This window comes from Trichosurus vulpecula, chromosome 7, assembly GCF_011100635.1.
Source record: "Trichosurus vulpecula isolate mTriVul1 chromosome 7, mTriVul1.pri, whole genome shotgun sequence".
Classification (NCBI taxonomy): domain Eukaryota; kingdom Metazoa; phylum Chordata; class Mammalia; order Diprotodontia; family Phalangeridae; genus Trichosurus; species Trichosurus vulpecula.
Genome location: NC_050579.1, coordinates 94,241,852 through 94,264,837, shown reverse-complemented (window position 1 = coordinate 94,264,837; position 22,986 = coordinate 94,241,852). Strand labels below are relative to the sequence as shown.

Genomic DNA, 22,986 nt, shown 5'->3' with positions numbered 1-22,986 from the left:
AATGTAGTGTTGTATTTGTGTCCCCCAAAAGGGAGGTCTTTTATAGGTAATCCTGAGGAAGGACAATAAAAGCCAACTGGACTTCTGCCCAGGTGGAAGCAAACTGCTCTTGTCTAATCTCATCTACAGGAACAGAAATAGTGACAACAATCATAGCTTTTATATAGTGCTTTAAGGTTTACAGAAAACTTTATACATACTATTTTATCCACACACGAACCCTGAGGAGTACATGCCATTATTATCCCCATTTTTATAGACGCAGAAAATGAGGCAGATGGGGCAAGTGACTTGTCCTAGTTCAAGCAGCTAGCATCTGAGGACAGATTTGAACTCAGATCTTTCTGATGCCAGGTCCAGTGCTCTATCCACAGTACCATCTAGTAGTCTCACAAAAGAAAGCATCAGTAATCTCATACCATTCACCATGGACCTGGATTGCTTTGTCTCTACAGCATAGACAAGTTTGGGAATGAGCATAACAATTCTGTTCAGTTCTCTTTGTTCACTGTTCACTGTACCAAGTGCCATCTACCTTCTTAATAGGCTACACAGGGTTGTTCTAAGGGAGTTGGTATAATGGATAATAGCTTCCTTTCCTCTTCGTCTAGAAAATCCATTAGAAAAGAAATACCTTTTATCCTCCTGGGGGTCCATTGTTGTGTTAACTACATAGTATAAGGTTTGGGCAACTCCAACGATTTTGATTTGTCTTTGCATAGAGATCGTCCAGTGGTCCTGTACAAATTCCCAAGAACTCATGAACTCCATTCCTTCTTTGTTCTTCCTTCTGTAACTTTTCTTGAATGATGCAAGTGGGATAGAGACTTCAGGGATGCTTTAGGTTTTGTTAGGGCTGAAAAGCCCCTAGTACTTCTGGTAATTAATTTCTCGGTACAGTTTTACTAGCACCCCATAGGCTGGCCGTCCATTGCTTTTTTGTCAATCTCATATTTTAGTAGTCATATTTAAAGCTCCCTCTAAGGAGTGTCATTTTCTGCCCTTCTAGCAGGGTGGTCTTAAGGGCCATGTCTTGCCAATCATGATGGCTTTATAATATAGCTAATATCTCAGGGAACAGTATATATACATTTTAGTTGAGGTTTAACATTAACCAAGTGTATATAAATCAGTATTTCAGATTATTTTTATAATTTCAGTTTCTTTTTGTCTGATTTCTTGTCAGATCTCAGATCTTATATTCTTTTTTGCTTCATGGATCCTTTTGATAGTGTGTTGAAGCCTCTGGAATCTTTCTTAGAATAATGCTTTTTAAAATATGTAGGATTTCAGAGGAAACCAAAGGTTAGTGAAAATACATAATTTTTTTCCACATTCGTATTCACAGGCCACTTGAAATCTGTCCCAGCAGATCCTCAAGGGGTCTGTGGACTCCAGTATAAGGCCCCTGGATTAGATTGTTTTTACTCTGTAATGTAGCTGATAAAGCACTCATAATATTTAGGAGAATTATTCTTCAATTTTCTTGCCCATTTTTGCTCACATTATTAATATTCTCTTAAATCTGAGGTTTCTTTGCAGGAATCTTTTTAGGACAGTTGTCTGTTTCTTAAAGATTAGTCTAGTTAACACTAGATAATATCTGTAAATCACTTAACTGGGCAGAGGTAAACTAAAAGTGGACAGTGAACGCCACTGTTCAGTCTCTTCTAGTTGTAGAATTCCCACTTTTACCTTAGCATACCTTGAGTACTGTATGTGATATAAACTAAGTGAGGACTCCAGTGTTCATCTGTATATTAAATGTGTGTGTGTGTAAGAATCTTAGTAAAACTTAATTTTTTAAAAGTGAAAAAATAAATATAAATGAAAGTCAGTCAATAACCAGTAAACATTTATTAAGTACCTCCTATGTGCCAGGCACTGTGCTAAGCATTGATGATCAGAGACAGTCTCTGCTCTCAAGGAGCTCACAATCTAAGGGGACACAAGTAAACAAATTTGCACAAATGAGCTATACATATAGGATAAAAAGGAAATGATAAAATGAGAGAACGCACTAGAATTAAGAGGGGTTAAAACAGACTTCTGTAGAAGATAGATTTTATTTGGGACTTGAAGGAAGCCAGTGGAGGCAATAAACAGAAATGAGGAGAGAGCATTCCACGGATATAAAACAGAAAATACCTGGAACCTAGAGATGGAGTGTCTTATTTGAGGAATATCAAGGACACCAGGGTCACTAGATCAAAGAGTATGTGACAGGGAGTAAGGTGTAGGAAGGCTGGAAAGATGGGAGGAGTCTAGGTTATGAAGGGCTTTGAATGCCAAACAGGATTTTGTGTTTGATCCTGGAGATAGGTGATAGGGAGTAATTGGAGTTTATTGAGTATAGGGGTGTAACGTGGTCAGATGTGAGCTTTAGAAAAATCACTGTGGTGGCTGAATGGAGAATGGACTAGAGTGGGGAGAGAACTGAGACAGGCACACCAACTAGCTATTGCAGTAATCAAGGCATGAGGTGAGGGGGTCCTACACTGAGTGGTAGTGATAGAGAGTAAGGAGGTGTATTTCAGAGGTGTTACAAAGATAAAATCAACTATCCCTTTCAACAGATTGGATATGGGTGGGTGAGAGCTTAGTGAAGAGTTGAGGATATCACCTAAGGTTGTGAGCCCAGGAGAGTAAGAGGATGGTCTTGCTTTCTACAGTAATAGAGAAGGTGGGGGAGGGAGCATGGGGGAGTAGTAGAGTGATAGATGATGAGTTTTGTTTCTGGTGTGTTGAATACGAAGATGTCTACTGAGCATCCATTTTCAAGTGTCTGAAAGGCAGCTGGAGATGTGAGATTGGAGGTCAGCAGAGAAGTTAGGGCAAGATTAGGTAGGATTGAAAATTATCAGCATAGAGATGATAATTGAATCCATGGGAGTTGATGAGATCACCAAGTGAAGAAGAGAAGAAGGCCCAACATCCTAGTATTTTCTTTTAGTATCTCCAATAGATCACTTGATCTTGTGGTTAAGTGGCTGGAGAGCCAAACTTGGCAAGGTATAGCCATTCTGAATTGATTGAAGGAATTTCCTCAATGGCAGTTTCTTTTGATAAAGAAGTCATCTCTCTTCCCTTCTCTTCCCTTCCTTTCTCTTGCCCTCTCTTCACCCTTTCCCCCTCTCCTCTTTTGCCCTTTTCTGTCCCCTTCTGCCCCCTGCCTCTCTCCCCATCACCTTTCTTCTCCATTCTTCTTTCTCATTTCTCCCCTCTTTCCCCTCTTTTCATCTCACTCTCCCCTTCCCTGTTGTGTTTGTTTGTATAATCATTAATGATCAACTAATCCTTTTATGGAAGATGTTTTAAACCAGGCAAGTCATAACCCATTAGTGTTTCATGCAGCTCTTTAAGACTAAGTTGTATAGCTCACAAGATCAGGGTTGGTAGCAAAAGTTCCTCACTGAGAGTTCCCAGTGCCAATAAATTCTTAGATTTCCCCCCTCTAGCCACCCTTATTACTCCGCCCCCCCCCCAAAAAAGAAAAAAGTTTTTAAAAATATTTTAAATCAGCAGTATAGAGATTGCCACCTTCACTCTTAAACATCATAGTATCAATTCCTGTATTATTCCCCCATATACACGTACTTATACCAGCAAGACATTGGGACCTCATGATTCTTCTGCTATTTTCAGTTTTGATTTTGTCAGTACATTTACTAGCAGACTATGTGCTCTATATACTCTATATGGATAGAGTCCTAAAGACCTGGGTTCAAGTTATTCATGTGTAAAATCATGATAGTAATATATCACTGGTACATGACAGTGTTACTATGAGATTCAGTTAAACATACATACATATGCATGATATAAAAATTTTTATATGCACAAACACATATCTATAATTTTTAAAACACTATAAATATTAATGATTACTATTTGACCTTTACCTAGTTACTTAACTTCACTTGCCCTCTGTTTATTTATGAAGGTTGGGTTAGTTGACCTAAAAGGTCTCTTCCATCTTTATTATCCTAGACTTACAACTGACTAGTAATAGTTCTTAGACCAAGTGAACTGGAAGTCCAGAAATAGTAAGAAATAGAAGCACTGTTTGGAGCAGAAAACTAAGACACAAAACTTTATTCTGAAATCCCAGGAAAAAAATACTGATAGCAACAAAGTGAAAGAAAATACTTTGTGAGATATCCTCCAAGACTGAAGCCATTCTATGTAAACCAAGAGCTAGCAGCTCTCGGCATAAACTATAGTTATGATAACTATGATACTAACATGTTTCAGTAATGCTTTTTATTTTCCACAGCAGTTTCACATATTCTCTGTGTGCCTAGGAGGCAGCTAGGCCTTTCCAATTCTCCCCCAAGTTGTCTTGTATTTCTTTATCTCTTTGTATGTTCAAATATGTTTACACATTTCGAACTTGATTTGATCTTGGCCTGACTGAGGCTGGTTTTGTTGATGTTCAGAGCACAAGGTTCCATGAATCTTCACTCACCTGTACACTGAGTGTAACAGTGCTCATCAGAGTTCAATTAACATACCATATATGTGAATTTGATTTTGCATCATCTTTAGCAAGAGTATTATGTCACAAGATTGTTATGATTCCACTTCCTTTTAAACCAGTCAGACTTTAAAAGCACAGCCTACTGGAAAGATCATTGGGCTATTAGTCAGAAGACCTGCATTCTAATTCTGGCTCTTAACATTTACTAGCCATGTGACTTTGGGTAAGTCAGATAACACCTGATCTTTAGTTTCTTCATTTCTCAAATTGTAGGTTGATTCAGTGATTCACGTACAAAGTCCTTTTACACTCTAATTGTATTATCTGTTGCTTGTGGCTTTTTATTTTATTTTTTTGTGTAATATATTTCTCTTTATTTTTGAAAATGTTTTTAGTTTTCAGCATTGATTTTCACAAGAGTTTGAATTACAAATTTTCTCCCCCTTTCTACCCTCCCCACCACTCCAAGACGGCGTATATTCTGATTGCCCTGTTCCCCAGTCAGCCCTCCCTTCTGTCACCCCGCTCTCCCCATCCCCTTTTCCCTTACTTTCTTGTAGGGCAAGATAGATTTCTGTGCCCCATTGCCTGTATATCTTATTTCCTAGTTGCATGCAAAAACTTTTTTTTTGAACATCTGCTTTTAAAACTTTGAGTTCCAAATTCTCTCCCCTCTTCCCTCCCCACCCACCCTCCCTAAAAAGGCAAGCAATTCAACATAGGCCATGTGTGTATCATTATGTAAAACCCTTCCACAATACTCATGTTGTGAAAGACTAACTATATGTTGCTCCTTCCTATCCTATCCCCCTTTGTTCAGTTTTCTCAGTTGACCCTGTCCCTTTTCGAAAGTGTTTGTTTTTGATTACTTCCTTCTCCTATCTGCCCTCCCTTCTATTGTCCCCCCTTTTTTATCTCCTTCCTCCTTCTTTCCTACAGGGTAAGATACCCAATTGAGTGTGTATGGTATTCCCTCCTCAGGTCAAATCTGATGAGAGCAAGATTCACTCATTCCCCATCACCTGCCCCCTCTTCCCTTCCTACAGAACTGCTTTTTCTTGTCACTTTTTTGCAAGATAATTTACCCCATTCTATCTCTCCCTTTCTCCCTCTCTCCCTCTCTCAATATATTCCTCTTTCATCCCTTAATTTGATTTTATTTTTTTAGATATCATTCCTTCATATTCAACTCACCCTGTGCCCTCTGTCTATATATATAAACACACACACACACGCACATACATTCCCTTCAGCTACCCTAATACTGAGGTGTCAAGAATTACACACATCATCTTTCCTTGTAGGAATGTAAACAAAACAGTTCAACTTTAGTAAGTCCCTTATGATTTCTCTTTCTTGTTTACCTTTTCATGTTTCTCTTGGTTCTTGTATTTGAAAGTCAAATTTTCTATTCAGCTCTGGTCTTTTCACTGAGAAAGCTTGAAAGTCCTCTATTTTATTGAAAATCCATGTTTTGCCTTGGAGCATTATACTCAGTTTTGCTGGGTAGGTAATTGTTGGTTTTAATCCTAGCTCCAATTGACCTCTGGAATATCCAGGCCCTTCAATTCCTTAATGTAGAAGCTGCTAGATCTTGTGTTATCCTGTATCCTGTTTGTGTTTCAACAATACTCAAATTGTTTCTTTCTGGCTGCTTGCAGTATTTTCTCCTTGATGTGGGAGCTCTGGAATTTGGCGACAGTATTCCTAGGAGTTTTCTTTTTGGGATCTTTTTGAGGAGGCGATCGGTGGATTCTTTCAATTTCTATTTTACCCTCTGGCTCTAGAATATCAGGGCAGTTCTCCTTGATAATTTCTTGAAAGATGATATCTAGGCTCTTTTTTTGATCATAGCTTTCAGGTAATCCGTTAATTTTTAAATTCTCTCTCCTGGATCTGTTTTCCAGGTCAGTGATTTTTCCAGTGAGAGAGTTCACATTGTCTTCCATTTTTTCATTCCTTTGGTTCTGTTTTATAATATCTTGATTTCTCATAAAGTCACTAGCTTCCAGTTGCTCCAATCTAATTTTTAAGGTGGTATTTTCTTCAGTGGTCTTTTGGACCTCCTTTTCCATTTGGCTAATTCTGCCTTTCAAGGCATTCTTTTCCTCATTGGCTTTTTGGAGTTCTTTGGCATTTGAGTTAGTCTATTTTTAAGGTGTTATTTTCTTCAGTGTTTTTTTCGGTCTCCTTTAGCAAGTTATTGACTTATTTTTCATGGTTTTCTTGCATCACTCATTTCTCTTCCCAATTTTTCCTCTACTTCTCTAACTTGCTTTTCCAAATCCTTTTTGAGCTCTTCCATGGCCTGAGACCAGTTCATGTTTTTCTTGGAGACTTTTGATGTAGGCTGTTTGACTTTGTTGACTTCTTCTGGCTGTATGTTTTGGTCTTCTTTGTCACCAAAGAAAGATTCCTAAGTCTGAGTCTGAATCTGAGTCCGTTTCCGCTGCCTGACCATGTTCCCAGCCAACTACTTTACCCTTGAGTTTTTTGTCGGGGTATGACTACTTGTAGGGGCAGCTCTGTTGTTTTCAGAGCTTTTTCTATGCAGCAAGCTCTGCCACACCAGCGCTCCTCCTCTCCCAAGAACTGCCAGCCCAGACTGCGATTCAGATCTGAGCAGGCTCTGCACTCCTGCTGGGATCCTCCACTTAATTCCTCCCACCAGGTGGACCTGGGGCCTGAAGCAACTGCAGCTATAGTTCCTCAGCGCTGCACCACCTCCCCTGCTGGGGCAGTGGCCCAACCGCGAACTCTTCACTCTGTCCCCGCAGTTTTTCCCACTAACCTTCTCTGTTGTCTTTGGTGTTTGTGGGTTGAGAAGTCTGGTAACTGCCACGGCTCACTGATTCGGGGTGCTAGGGCCTGTTCCACCCGGCTCCTGCTCTGGTTTGTCCAGGCACAGCCCATGCTGGGCTCTGCTCCACTGCACTCCTAGCTCTGTGTGAGAGACCTTACCCCAGGACCATCCAGGCTGTCCTGAGCTGGAGCCCTGCTTCCCTCTACTATTTCGTGGGTTCTGCACTTCTAGAATTTGTTCAGAGCCATTTTTTATAGGTGTTTGGAGGGTCCTGGGGGAGATATTTAGGCCAATCCCTGCTTTCCAGCCACCATCTTGGCTCCGCCCCTGCTTGTGGCTTTTTAACTTGTTTTTAGGCTGACTATGAAGAACTTAATATTTCATTTACTTGTAGAATAAAGGAGAATTTTGAGTCATACGACTTTATATTGAAAGATGATACAGCTCATACATAACTTATTTTTTAGGGGAACTTAGAAATTTCGGTTATCAAAAATTCTTAGCATGCAATAGAAAAAGTCTTAACAATAAAATTGCTTGACCTAAGCTCTGTTGTTTAAATTGTGCCTTTGTTCCGTAAGTATTCTTTCATTTCAAACCCTTGTGAATTAAAAAAAAAAAATTAAGAGTTTCTGGAAAATAGAATGGAATTTACATATAATGGCATCTACCTGATTGAGACAAGTAAGTTAAAATACATGATTAGAAAGATTAGAAACTTTGTAACAAGAGAAACTAAAGAAATATAAATTTCTAACTAAAATCATGGCCTATAGGGTAGCTACAAATCAATTGACCTATATGTTATGTTAATTTGAATTTGTTTTATATCTTCAAATTGAGTAATTCTTGATGAAATTTAGCCATTATTTTTTTTTAAATCTCAGTGCTTTGTGTCATGTGGAGCAATTAAGTTTCTAGGAGGAAAAAAAAATCAAAATGTCATATTGCTCCAAAATCAGATTACATTAAACATAGGTTATACCTATGAAATTCCTTTGAAGTAACATTTTTGAAAGAAAAAATAAATACAGCATATTGAAAATTCCGAGTAATGGCTGTCAGGTTTTCTTAAAGATAAATTTTTTGTGGGAAAGAGCAGCCTAAGTTTGCCTCCAAAGATTCCAAAATCAAGTTTTACTTAATGGAAATGTCCTTTTTTTTTTTTAAATCAGTTGTATCCGCCATCAGTGTTCCACATTTATATATGAATGAGTTGGTAGTCATGATTTGGAAGTAGTGGAAAGTGACTTGGCATTATTTGATTTAAAAATTTGGAACCTAGTTACTTAACAGAATAACTGTTGTTGTTGTATCACTAGACTGGTTTAATATTTTGATGAACTTGCTGGTAAAGACCGTCTTAATAGAAAGAATTAAATTTCTGTATATTAGTTTTTGGTGGAGGGTACTTCTGAAGATTCCAGCTACTAAGATCAGAACTAAAGTATTATCCCAATTGAAGAACTGTATGCCTCACATGAGAAAATTTTAGTTGTTTTTATTCTTGAATGAATTCCTAATCTCATCTTTGTAAGATTTTAGGTGGCTTACCACCTATTTTGGGGTTGACAGTTTAAGGCCAAATAATTTTGATTAAGGTGATTAAGCTCATTACATGGCCAAATTGTGATTTGGTAGCTAGGAAAAGTTGTATGTGATCTTAAACTATATTAAGAGAAATATAACATCCTAGAATAGATAAGTGATAGTGCTATGATACTTTACCCTGGTCAGACATGTCCAAAGTATTATGTTGTTCAGATCTGGGTGGAACAGGAAGGATGTTAACATGCTCAAGAACATGTTTATTTACAGAGTTCAACAGCAGGTAAGGCCCAGGAGCTGTTAGGTTACATCAGCAAGGCAGATGGTAGTGCTGTGGGGGTCTGAAAAGCAGAGAGGCAGGGCAGGGCAGAGATGGTAAGGCCTGGAGGACCTTAGGATGAAGTGGTAGGGCAAATGGCAAGATGTGATAATACTCTATATCAAAGTACAAAGAATTGTACTTGCTGACTGTCTCCCTACTAAACTAAGGGGTGTACCCTGTCATTCTTCTGTTCCAGTAGCCACTTTGAGGCAGGAAAAGGGAAAACAAAATAGCTCTGAATTTTGGTGGATTGGGGGTGGGGAAAGCAAGGGGACTTAGACTTATTTGGCCCCAGTGGGAAAAACTAGGAAGAACAGGTAGAAGTTGCAGGGAGGCAAATTTAGTCTTGAAGTATGGAAAAACTTCTTAACAATTAGAGGTATCCTAGAGTAGAATGGGCTGTGTAAGGAGTGGAATTCAGTGCTCTTATTGGAGATCGTAAAGCAACATCTGGTTGATCACATCTGGTTATGTGTTTTGTCAATGCTGTTCTGTTCTTGTCCTGAAATGGGCTAGTCCTCGCTGAGGTACCTTCCAACTCTAGGATTCCCTAATTCTTTATGACCCTATGAGGAGGTAGGCAGACTAATTGTGTAGTAAGAATTCTTACTGACAAAGGGACCCTTGTTTCCTCTGTAACATTATAAGAATTAAATAGTCTCACGCTGACTGTGTCCTTTAAGGAGGATTTGTGGAGAAACTCTTGTGGACAAGAATCAAATAAGAAGAAAAGTCCTAGAGGAGTTGTGATCTGGTGGGAGAGGAATACTCACACTGACGAAACCCATCAAAATGGCACATGGGAAAAAGAAGAGCATGAAGGTGTGGGGGTGGGGTACTATAGGAGTTGACTAATTTCAGATTTGTCTTAAAATAATCAACTATATTCCTTGTAACTAGTTATTTTGTTTCATTTTATAGGGTTTTTTTACACATTCATTTTTGACATTTATTAAGGGTATTTGGGAAAGTTGTTAAAGTAACTATCATTTATTTTTTTAACTGTAATTTATGTTTATTAACAATTTGAGTGATCAGCTCTTCCTTAGTCATACTTAAGTTGTTATGAACTTGGTGGTGCTGTGATTGGGACTTGTCATGCAAGGCATTCTATACATCTCAGTTCTAAGACTTGGGTAATTTAGCTTATCTTTTTCAAAATTTATATTTGCCCTTAAGGAGCTTGGGTTATATATAATGAGGGAAGACAACATATAAAAGTGAGTAGTAAAGAGGTTGAGAGGGAAGAAGGTGGCTAGAAGTCAGAGAAATCATAAAATAGTTCAGCCAGGTAAGAAATAGGGAGATGCTCTGAACTAAGCTCCCTCCTAAAATGGAGGGTTTGCTCATACCTCCCCTCACCCAGTTTTCCTCTCAGAACAGCAAAGGCTGGTGATGAGGTAGAGTACCAAGACCAAAGGGATCTTGCTGCATAATAAGATTCTCCCAATAATAAGCTTCCTGAGGCATGGTGGAGTTGGAGAAGTCACAAAGTTGTATAGCCAGGTGAGAAAGGAGGAGGGTGTGTATGTGTGTGTGCACGCGCACACATGCGCTTACATATGTACGGATGTACTTATACTGTGTGAATGGATGTACTTATGTGTGGATAGATGTATTTACATATGTATGGATGTACTTTGTATGTGTGTATATATATACATACAAAATAAAAAATAAATACAAGATGGTTTGGGAAAAGGGCACTAGCAGCTGGGAGGATCAGGGTCATTCTCTTCCTTAATTATGCCCCACTCACGACACTGGCTATTCCAAACAGAACTTTGCCTCATACTAGGAACTCTCCTCTCTCCTGGTTCTCCTGTTTTCTATCTGAACTGCTCCTTTGTTGGATCCTTCTCCCTATCTAACCATACGTGTCCCTCAGGGTTTTGTCCTGGACCCTCTTTTCTCTTTCTATACTGCATTACTTGGAGATCTCATCACTTCCCATGGATTCAATTATCATGTCTATGTTGATAATTCTGAAATTTGCCTATCCTGCCCCAGCCTTTCTGCCGATCCTCCAGTTTTGCATCCTCAACTGCCTTCCAGACATCGTGAACTAGATATCTAGTAGACACTTTATACTCAACATGTCTAAAATGTAATTCATAGTCTTTCTTTCTAAACCTTCCTCCTCCTTCCAACATTCTTCTTTGGCTCAAAACCTCTAGGAGTCACTATTTCTTACCACCCCCACCCCCACGCCCCCCCATCCAGTCTCTTGCCAAGGCTTGTCAATTTCACCTTCAGAACATCTCTCAGTTACACCCCCCTTCTCTCCTGACACTGCCACTGCCACTACCTCAGTTCAGGCCATCATCACCTCACAGATGGACTATTGCAATAGCCTGATGGTAGGTCGGCCTGCCTTAAATCTCTCCCTACTCCAATCCATTCTCCAGCCACCAAAAGTGATTTTCCTAAAATGCAGGTCCAATCATGTCACCCCCTACACAATAAACTCCAGGGGCTCCCTGTTGCCTCCAGGAGCAAATACAAAACGCTCTGTTTGGCATTCAGAGCCCTTTATAACATAGCCTCCTCCTACCTTTCCAGTCTTCTTATACTTTATTCCCCAATATGTGTTCTTTTATCCAGTGACACTGGCTTCCTGGCTGTTCATGAACAACTTAGGCTCCAGACATTTTCTCTGTCTGCGCCCATGCCTGGAATGCTTTCCCTTCTCATCTCTGCCTCCTGGCTTCTGTGGCTTCCTGCAGGTCCCAGCTAAAATCCCATCTTTTACTAGGCCTTTGCTAACCTGTCTTACTTCTAATGCCTTCCTGCTTTTAAAATGGACTGGTTTTTGCCTCTTTTTGTATCACCTGGGCTCAGCATAGTGCTTGACACATAGTAGATAATAAATATTAATTGGTTGATTAATTGATATTCACCAAAAAAGTTGGGGCCATTTGTAGTGAACTTCTTCCTATCTGACACCAAACATCTCTTTGCTGTTTGTTTTTTTCACAAGAAGATGGCCCTTTTTCTAGCCCAGGCCAGTTCCTCTCCAAGCAACTTTGAGCTCCTCCTCTCTCATATTCTTGAGTAGATAACCTCTATCATCCCCACTCTCTTGTCTTCAATCTCTTCATGTCTAGTGGCTTCTCATTCTCCTTTGCTGGCTCTTCATATATGTCACACTCATTTATCCTGGGTTTCCCCCAAGTCTGTCCTGGGCCTTCTTATCTTTTACCTATGCTATATTATTTAAGAGCTCATTAGCTCTGCTGGATTCATTTATCTCTACGGTGATGATTGTTGTGTCTCTGTGTCCTACGTCAGTCTCTCATATGCTATAGTTTTGCTTTTTGGTCATCTTGAATTGGATGTCACAGAGGCTTCTCAAACTCAAAATTTCCAAAACTGAACTCACCTCCCCCCACCTCCCCACCCCCCACCTGCCTTCCTATTTTTCTAACTTTCCACTTATTCTCTACAGCGAGGGAGAAAATATATTTAATTATCGTTTGTAGAACATTTATTGTTTTTTTTTTTTTCCCAGTTACTCAGAGTTTGACTTCCTAGGCCTATATATTCAGTCCTACTTTCTCTCCTTAGCTCTGGTCCTGAATCACCAACTGCCTATCAGGCATTTGAAATTCAGCTTCCATATACAGAACTCATTATCTCCCAGTTCCTCTCCTTGTTCATTCTTATTATGGTCGAGGGTACCACCATCCCCATCCTCTATGTCACCCAGGTTTTCAAGCTCATTTTCGTTCTCAGCTCTTCCCTCCCACTTACTCTGCATCTCTAGTCTAGTGCCAGATCTTATGGTTTCCACCTTCATAATATCTCTCATTCATCTCCTTACTTAGTCAGAATACTAGGTCTGGTCCTCATTACCTTGTATCTGAAATACTGCAATAGCCTTCCAGCTGTTCTTGCCTAAAGTCTCTCCACTCCAGTCTATCTCTCGCTTAGCTGCCAAGGTGATACTTCCAAGGTGTGTTTGACATTGATACTTCCCCCGCCCCCATTTGGCCAATTCAAGCATCTCTCTTTTACCTTTCCTGCCTTTCCAGCTTTGGTAAAATTTACTTCCCTGCACAAACCATACAGTTCGGCTACGTTGACCTTTATACTGTTCTTAGTGACATGCCCTCTGAGGTCTCCATTCTTTTGTACTAGCCATTCTTAAGGCTTGAAGTGTTTTCCTTCCTCAACTCCACCTTTGCTTCTCTGGCTTCCTTCAAGACTCAGGTAAAATGCCACACAGTCCTCCTTACTGCTTGTGATTATCTTCCATATATTGTTTATCTCCATTCAGTCAATTAAAAAACATTTATTACATGCCTGCTATGTGCCAGGTACTAAGCACTGAGGATACAAAAAGAATCAAAAGACAGTCCCAGACCTCAAGGAGCTTACAGTCTAATGTACTCCAGTTATTTACAGGTTTTTCTCCCTTATTAAAATACATGCTTTTTGAGGGCAAGGGAATATTTTTGCCTTTCTTTGTATTCACAGAGCTAAGCATAGTGCTAGGAAGTACTTAAATGCTTATTGACGTTACTTGACTTTATAAAAAAATCAGTGATTCACTAAATATTTATTAAACATTTACTAAGTCAGAAATACTAATCTGGTGATTTATTCCCCTGATATTTCTATTTCATTGGTTTAGGGGATTCTCATTAAGGAAATATCCTCTACTAAAGCAGTTTAGCACATGCTCAGCAATTTAGAGTTTTAGAGTTGCCTGAGGCAGTGAGAAATTTAAGTGGCTTATAGCCAATTGGCTTTTATCTGAGGCCTTTAAACTGGCTTTGACTCTGAGACCAACTCCCTACTAATATCATTGTGGCAGTCTGATAATACCAAAATAAAACATTCCATAGTCACTGAAACAATATAGTATAATGCAAAGAATGATGGGATTGTAGTCAGAAGAAACCTGGGTTTAAATCTCGTCCCCTAACATTGGCCATTTGACTATGGGTCTGTGTCAGACTCAGGTAAATCTAGCACATAAACAAGAAATTAGGAATTACAACAGAATGTTTTAAAAACTAGATATAATGGGAATCTTAAGGAATATACTTATTTTTTCAGCCTCGTTCATATGCTTTATGAAAATTGTTCAATAATAAACATCTTTTATAAATCATAATAGAAAACATTCTAATTACTTGTAAAATAAGTGAAATAAAAATGAAAGACTAAATGAAAATTAAATAATATTATCTTAATTAATGGATTAAAAACCAAATCATGGAATCAATAAAAAATTTTATTGAAGAAAATATTAGTAGTGAAACAGGATTTATTCATTATGGCTAACAGAGTCCTTGGGAAAATTTATGTCACTGGACATTTATTTTAACAAAAGAAAGTAATGCAAGTTCTAATGAATTTAGCTTATAAAAACAAACTCCTACTCTTGCCTTGTTTTCCCCAGACTCCTTGCCTGGCTTCCTCATGTGCCCTTGATCCCACCTTCTCCAGGTTGCATTCTCAGTCATCCTTTTTGTTCTTGAATCTTCAGTGATCTCTCTTCAGCTGGTTACTTCTTTACTAACTTTAAACTTGCCTGTTTCTCTCTCAACAACAGCAAAAACCTTCACTAGACCATACCATCTACTCAAACATTCCTCTTACTTTCTTTCTTCCCTTTCTTAGCCAAACTCCTTGAAAAAACTATCTACACTCTCTACCTATATGTTCTCTGCACTCCTCAACCCTGTGCAATATGGCTTCCAGTCTCATTAGTCAACCGAAACTGCTGTCTTCAGAATTAGTGATTTCTTAATTGCCAAGTCTGGTCATCTTTTCTTATTCTTCAACCTTCTTGACCTGTCTACTACATTTGACACTGTTGACAACACCTTGTCCTCCTGGATACTCTCCTCTGGATTTTCATAACACTGTTTTCTCCTATATGCCTCCTACTTGTCTCGCTTTTCTTTCTCAGTCTTCTTTGCTGGCTTGTCATCTAAGTCATTCCCTTAAATTGACTGTTCCCCAAGGTTTTTTTTCAGTCATTCTTACCTCCCTCTGCATTCTCTCATTTGGAAACCTCATTCTCTTCCATGGTTTTCACTATTATTTCTATGCAGATGACATATCTATATATAGATAAATACATGAATATGTACATGTCCAACCCTATCCTCTCTTGAACTTTCACATCATTAATTGCATATTTGACATTTCAGATGGGAAGTTTGGAGATATCTTACATGCACTATGTCTAAAACTATTCCCTCAGATAAACTTCCGTATTTCTCTTGAAAGTGTCACTATCCTTCCAATCTCCTAGGTTCATAAACTTCGGATTATTATGTAATCCTCATTTCTCTCTCACTCTACAGGATCCAATCAGTTGCTAAATCTTCTTGTTTTTCCCTTTTATAACATTTTATGCATACAATCCCTTCTCCCAATATAGCTACCCCCTTCGTTCAGACCTTATTAGTTCTTGCCTGGATTATTGCAGTAGCTTGCAAATTGCTCTTCCTGTCTCAAGTTTCTTACCATTAAGCAACTTGTCCATCAAGTATTGGTCCATCAAGGCTATACATTGCTGTCAAAGTAATTTTTGCTAAGGTTTGATCTGACCAGATGTCTGCTGTCAGTCAACTCCAGTGGCTTCCAATTGCTTCTAGTATCAAATATAAACTCCTCTGTTTAGCTTTTTAAAACCTCATTGGACAATCCTCTGCTTTTTACCAAGCTGGCCTCTCTTAGGAAAAGAGGGCATAGGATACTCTCCCACCTCTGTGTCTTTGCATTGGCTTCTTGCTCTTCCTATCAAATCAATGATCACATCTTTTGCATCTGATCTCTTTTATTTCTACTCAGACATTACCATATTAGTTACATTGGCTGTCCACATGTCTGGAATGTACTCCCTCTTTATCTATAACTCATAAAGTCCATTAAGATGCAACTCAGACACTATCTTATATATGAGGTCTTTCCTGATCTCACTCCCATTCCCGTTCTTCCATTCCTTAGTGGCCTTCTTCCCAAACTACCTTGTTTTTAACTGTTCAAGTGTTCAGGAGCTTCCAGGTCTCTAGCCCTTTACCCTGTGATACCATAAAGGACCCTAAAGATCTAGTGCTCTGTACCTCAGAGATCCTAGGAGGTTGAGTATAGCTCAAGAATTCAGGGAACTGAGTAGGGCCAACCAGCCAATGCAAAAATATAGGAGAAGGTGTAACCTGGCCCCTGGCACAAACCCCCAATTCAGAATTAAAGTTGGAGAGAGAAGAAATTTTTAAATACCACACCTTTGTTAAATTAGATTAAAATTACTATAGATCTAGAGATTGTCTGAAAGAAGGAGATAGTAGCTTAGTCTGGGGCTGGTGCTTGGGGGCCCCTGGGAGCAGTCCTGCCCAGCGGGGGTTGCTCTGGCTAATGTCCTGGGGGCTAGGGTTTGTGTTATTATCCTGGCCTGTTTCCCCAGGGAGGTCAGGAAGCACTGGATGGCCTCAGAGTGCCTCCCCACTGGGGCCCACCAGGGGTCAGTGCCCTTCAAGGATGTGGCCATGGATTTTGCCTGGGAGGAGTGGGGCCACCTGGGCTTTGACCAGAAGGAGCTGTACTGGGAGGTGATGCTGGAGAACTATGGAAACCAGGTCTGCCTGGGGTTTGCCGTTTCCAGTCCAGACATCATCTGCCAACCGGAGAGAGGGAAAGGACCTTAGATGCGCAGGGGAGAATCCCAGGAAGTAGCTATGCAGATTGGGAAACTACACACAAAAACAAGGAGCCACTGCTAAAACTGGGCTTTGCTATTGAAGAATCATTTCAGGAAGGACTAACAGGGCATGATCCCTATGTCTCCAAGATGGGAGAAGCCTGGAAACTTGATTCCATTTTAGAGAAACAGCAGGATGGTGAAGAGAAGGGTCTCCATAAATTGGACATACTTAAAAAGGGCAAGTATGATGAACTTTGGAAACCCTTTGGTTATAAATTTGACTTTACTGAGTATCATACATTTCATGCTGCAAAGAAGCCATATGAATGTCATGAGTGCAGGAAGGCCTTTTGATGGTGTTCACAGCTTGCTGAACATCAGGTAATTCATAGAGGGGAGATATGAATGTAATGTATGTGGGAAGGCCTTCTGCCAAAATTCACAGCTTACTCAATATCACACAGTTCATACTGGAGAGAAACCTTATGAATGCAATGAATGTGGGAAGCTGTTCTGCCTTAGCACACAGATTATTCAACATCAGAGAATTCATACTAGAGAGAAACCTTATGAGCCAAATAAATGTGGCAAGGCCTACTGTCAGAGCATACAACTTACTCGACATAAGAGAATTCATACTGAAGAAAGAGCTTATGAATGTAATGACTATGGGAAGGCCTTTTGCCAAAAAACAGGACTTAGCATCAGCGAATTCATAGTGGAGAGAAAACTTTTGAATGTAAGGAATGTAGAAAGACCTTTTGCTAAAGTTCTCAGCTTACTTGACATCAGAGAATTCATACTGGAGAGAGAGCTTATGAGTATGATAAGGCCTTCTGCCAGAGAGCAGGACTTACTCAGCATCAGCAAATTCGTAGTAGAGAAAAACCTTATAAATGTAATCAGTGTGGGAAGACTTTCTGCCAGAGCTCACAACTTACTGAACATGAGAAAAGAAAATTCATACTGGAGATAAACCTTATGAATGCAATGAATGTAGAAATGCCTTCACTCAGAGGGCAGATCCAAAACAACTTAACTGAATGCATACTGGAGAGAAACTTTTTGAATGTAATCAATGTGGGATATCTTTCCGTCAGAGAACAGGACTTCCTGAATATCAGAGAATTTGTACAGGAGAGAAACTTAATGAATGTAGGAAAGCCTTCAGTCATAGGGCAGATCTTAAACAACATAATAGAATTCATACTGGGGAGAAACTTTTTGGTTGTAATGAATGTGGAAAGGCGTTTTGTCTGATCACAGGACTTGCTGAACATCAGCGAATTCATACTGGTGAAAAACCTTTTGAATGTAATGAATGTGGGAAGGCCTTCTGCCTAATCGCTGGTCTTGCAGGACATCAGTGAATTCATACTGGAGAGAAACTATATGAATGTAAGGAATGTGGGAAGGCTTTCAGCTAGAGACTTAATAGACATCGGAGACTTCATAATGAAGAGAAACCATGTGGATACAATGAATGTGGGAAGACCTTTCGTCAGAGAGCTCACCTTATACAATATCAGACAGTTCATACCGGAGAGAAGCTGTATGAATGTAATGAACGTGGAAAAGCTTTTAGGCAAAGCGTAGGACTTATTGGACATCAGAGAATTCATACAGGAGAGAAAGCATATGCATGCAATGAATGTGGGAAGGCCTTCCCTCTGATCACAGGACTTACTGAACATCAGAGAATTCACACTGGGAAGAAACTATATGAATATAGGAAGGCCTTCACCAAGTGCACACAGCTTAACAGACATCATAAAATTGACACTGGAGAGAAGCCTTATAAATGAAAGAAATGTGGGAAGGCCTTTGGCCAGAAAGCACACCTTACTCAACACTAGACTGTTCATACTGGTAAGAAGCCTTATGAATGTAATGAATGCAGAAAAGGTTTTAGCCAAAGAATAGGACTTAATGGACATCTGAGAATTCACATTGGAGATATAATTAAGTTGTGAAGGCCTTCAGGCTGAAAACCAAATCATATTGGAGAGAAGCTTAAGAAAGTAAAGCCTTATTAAATATTATTAATATAAGAAAAAAAAGAGGAGATAGTAACTCTAAAAAGTCCAAGGAAAGACTCAAAAGAAGAAATATATTTTCCACAAGGGCTGCGTAGATATCTTAAAACAATACCTCAAATATCTAAATAAATAAAATAACCTAAAAGCAAGAGATTACCAATGATAACCATTCCAATTAAATTTAGTAAATAAAAATTTACTTAGTTTTTTGATAAATTACTTTTTTTTACTTTGTTCTTTCTATCACCACTTTTTCCAGTTTGATCAGGTTTTAAAGTTGTTGTTATCCTTAACTCCTCACTTTTCCTCACCTTGTATATTGAATCAGTGATCACATTTCTTGCATTGATCAGTTCTTTGTACTAACAGAGGTACCACCTTAGTCCAGGCTCTCCCACTTCTCTCTAGATTATTTCAACAGCCTCTAAATTGGTCTTCTGACTTAAGTCTCTCCATTCTAATCCATCTCTACTCTCTCTTTAACATTTTTTAAAATTCTCAACTTAAGCTCCAAAAAAGGGCATTTCCATATATGTAATGGAACACAATTAAGAGTATTGTGTATGAAACTTTGGATCTCTTATTTCCTACTGCTTGTTTTTTAAAGTATGTAATCTCATCTATCACTTTCAAAACTATGCCTGTCCCCAATTAAAAACCAAGAAAATAACAGAAAAAAAATTGAAAACTCTTATAACATATAAGCATAGTCAAGTGTGGCCATATCCAAAAATGTACGTCACTTTTTTCTATACTTTGAGTGCTCTGTCACAAATTCATCAGATCCTCTGGAGATGTAGTGATCATTTCCAAAGTTTCTTAAGTCTTTTTAAGTTGTTTATAATGTTGTCCTTTAAGGATTATTCTGGTTCTGTTCACTCTCCATCAATTTATTTTACTCAGGATTCTTTGACATTATCTTTTTCATAGTTTCTTAGCATATAGTAACATAGTATGTTTAGCCATTCCTCAATTGATGGATACCCCCTTACATTTTAGGTTTGTTTTCCTTCTATTCCCCCCTTTTATTCTGTCCTTCAGTGTCTGGAAGAATGTTTTCCTTGGGATTTTATCCTCCCTGGTATTTTCCTCCCCTTATCCTCTACCATCATCCTTGCTTATTTCCCTACTGAATTTATGTATTTTTAGACTAAACTCACTCTCTCTCTCTCTCTCTCTCTCTCTCTCTCTCTCTCTCTCTCTCTCTCTCTCCCCCCCCCTTCCTCCCTCCTTTCCTCTCTCTCCCCCTCTCCATTTGTACAACTCTTCTTATGAAATACTCAGTTCCATCCTTTCTATACCAGAGAATTTCTTTTACCTCTCCTCTTTTTCATAATTCATACTCTCACAATATGAGCAGTCTACCCCCAGGACCTCTGTTTTTCTTAGTCATTCAATTTTTATTAAGCCCCTACTACTCTTTGTGCCAAGTGGCACTCGGGATTCAAAGAAAGACAAAAGACAATCCCTGCTCTCAGAGTGCTTATAATTTGATGGACAAATAACATGGAAACAAATATGTGCAGACAAGCTATATGCAAGATAAATAAAAAATAATCAACTGAGGGAAGATGTTGGGAATCATAGGGATTGGGAAAGGCTTCCTGTAAAGCCTTCCTGTAGAGGATGAGATTTTATCTGGGACTTGAATAAAATCAGAGAAGGCAGTAGTTGGAAGTGAGGGGCATAAGTATTCTAGGCATGGGGGGACAGTGAGTGAAAATGCCTGGAGCCTAGAGACAAACTGTCTTGTTGAAAGAACCACAAGGCCAATTTCACTGCATCAGAATATGTGGGGGGCTAAAAGGTGAAGGAAGATTGGAAATGGCAGAGGGGCTAAGTTATAAGGATGCCAATTATGCCAGTTATATTTTAATGCCAAACAGAAGATTTCGTATTTGATTTTGGAGGTGATAGGGAGTTACTGGAGTTACTGATTTGAGGTGGAGGTGGTGACATGGCTGGGCTTGCAATTTAGGAAAATCACTTTGGTGGACGAATGGAGTGGGGAGAGTTGAGGCAGGCACACCCACCGACAGGCTATTGCAATAATCCACACTTTGAGGGAATGAGGGCCTGTGCTAGAGTGGTGGCAGTGTCAGAGGAAAGAAGGGAGCATTTTGGAGAGATGTTGCAAAGATGAAATTGACTAGCCTTGGGAAGAGATCAGATTTGGAAGGTGAGAGATAGTTGGGAGTTGAGAATAATTCCTGGGTTTCAAACAGGAGAGACTGGGATGTTGGTGGTGCTACTCTCAATAGTAATAGGGAAGTTTGGAAAGCTGGGGGAGGTTTTGGGAAAAAAGATAAGGAGTTCAATTTTGGACATATTGAGTTTAAGATGTGTGTTAGATGTCTAATTTGAGATATATCTAAGGGGCAATTGGAGATACAAGAGCAAGGTCATCCGAGAGGTTAGGGCTGGATAAGGAGATTTGAGAATCATCAAAATAGAGGTGATAATTGAATCCAAGGGAGGTAGTGAGATCACCAAGTGGAATAATATAGAGGGAGTAGAGAAGAGGGCCTAGGACATAGCCCTGTGGAACACCCATGGCTTGACCCAAATGAAGATCCAGCAAAAGAGACAGAGGGAAGCAGCCAGATAAGTAGGAGGAAAATCAGGATAGAGTAGTGTGCTAAATACTAGAAAGAGGAAAGTATCAAGGGGAGGAGGGATGGTCAGCAGTGTCAGTCAAAGACTGGCACTCCCTCAGTTCTCCCACCCCTAAAGGACATTAGGATTCTGAAGGGACACTTGTTTAGTTTCCCTTTATTAAAATATTAACACTATATCCTTTTTATTTCTTCAAATAAATTTACCTTTCTAGGTTTCATTTCTCTTAATGCTTTTGTTTGTAGTTCAAAAACCCTATTCAGCTATGATTTTTTCATCAGAAATACTTTGTTAAAAATCAGTTCTGCGTTGTTTATCTTATCATCTAAATATTAATTTTATTTTGTTCTGTCTTTTGATTTCCAAAATTCCCACTTTTAGGGTATGTTAGGGGATTATTAATTTGCTGATTTTTAAAATCAGCAAATGTTTATAAAGCCTCTCCTTTATTCCAAAGCATTGTGTTAAGTATTGGGGAAACAAGTGCAAAGAATGAAACCATCTCTGTTGGTATGGAAATTACATTCCAATGGGAGAGACAATAAATACATATAAAAACATACACAGGATAAATACAAACATATGCAAAAAGATGCTCAGCTTTGCAGGTAAATTGTTCTTAGTTGTAAGTCAGTGTCTTTTGCCTTTGAAATAGCATATTCCAGAATCTCCCCTCATTTAGAAGCTGCCAGGTGAGTCTGGCAGCAGTCCCTTGATATTCAGATATTCTGGATGCTTGCAGTGTTTTTTTTCTTTGTTGTGGGAACTCTTAATTTTTACTACAACATTCCTTGGACTTTTTTCCTTTTGTGGTTTCTCTCAGGAGGTGATAAGTAGATTTCTTTTTATCTTCATTTGCTCTTTAATTCCAATAGATCTGGTCAGTTTTAATTTAAGATTTCTTGAAACAATGTTCAGGCTTTTTTTTTTAAGTCATAGTTTTTCAAGAAATCCAGTTCTTAAATTGTTTTCCCTTTGACCTGCTGTCCAGGTCATTTGGTTTTTTTTTTTTTACATATCAGATATCTTAAATTTTATTTTTTCAGTCTTTTGTTCTAATATTTCCTATTGTCTCATGGAATAATTGATTTCTGTTTCATCTGTTCTAGTTTTCAGGGAGTCCATTACTTAGGTAAGGTTTACCACTTTCTCTTCTAAGCTATTTATTCTTCTTCCACTTATTTCCCCCAGAGCTCTTATTTCATTGTGAACAGATCAATCAGCAGGGGCAGCAAGGTAAGCAGCATTGTATCAATTCAAGATCTTGCATCCTTTCAGTATTGAACTATGCCTTTAAATACTCAATATAAAAGTAGGATGCAGAAAGATGCTGCTTATGAATGTTATACTATTACATTCAGGCAAGTTACTAGCACCTGTGTACTTGTCAGTGCTTTAAAAAGTACTTAAATGAATCAAAATAAGTTGAACATATCTTTCTTGTCACTTGTTTTTTTTAAGTTTTGCAAAAATTAGTGAAATGTTGGTGAATCTGTGTCTGTTGGTTTGCATGCC

General features: G+C 38.9%; 1 protein-coding gene across 9 annotated transcripts in view; it reads left to right on the top strand.

The window, feature by feature from the left end:
* MAP3K4 (mitogen-activated protein kinase kinase kinase 4) overlaps positions 1–22,986 on the top strand; it is a 154,481-nt gene that overhangs the window by 62,710 nt on the left and 68,785 nt on the right. The window lies entirely within an intron of this gene.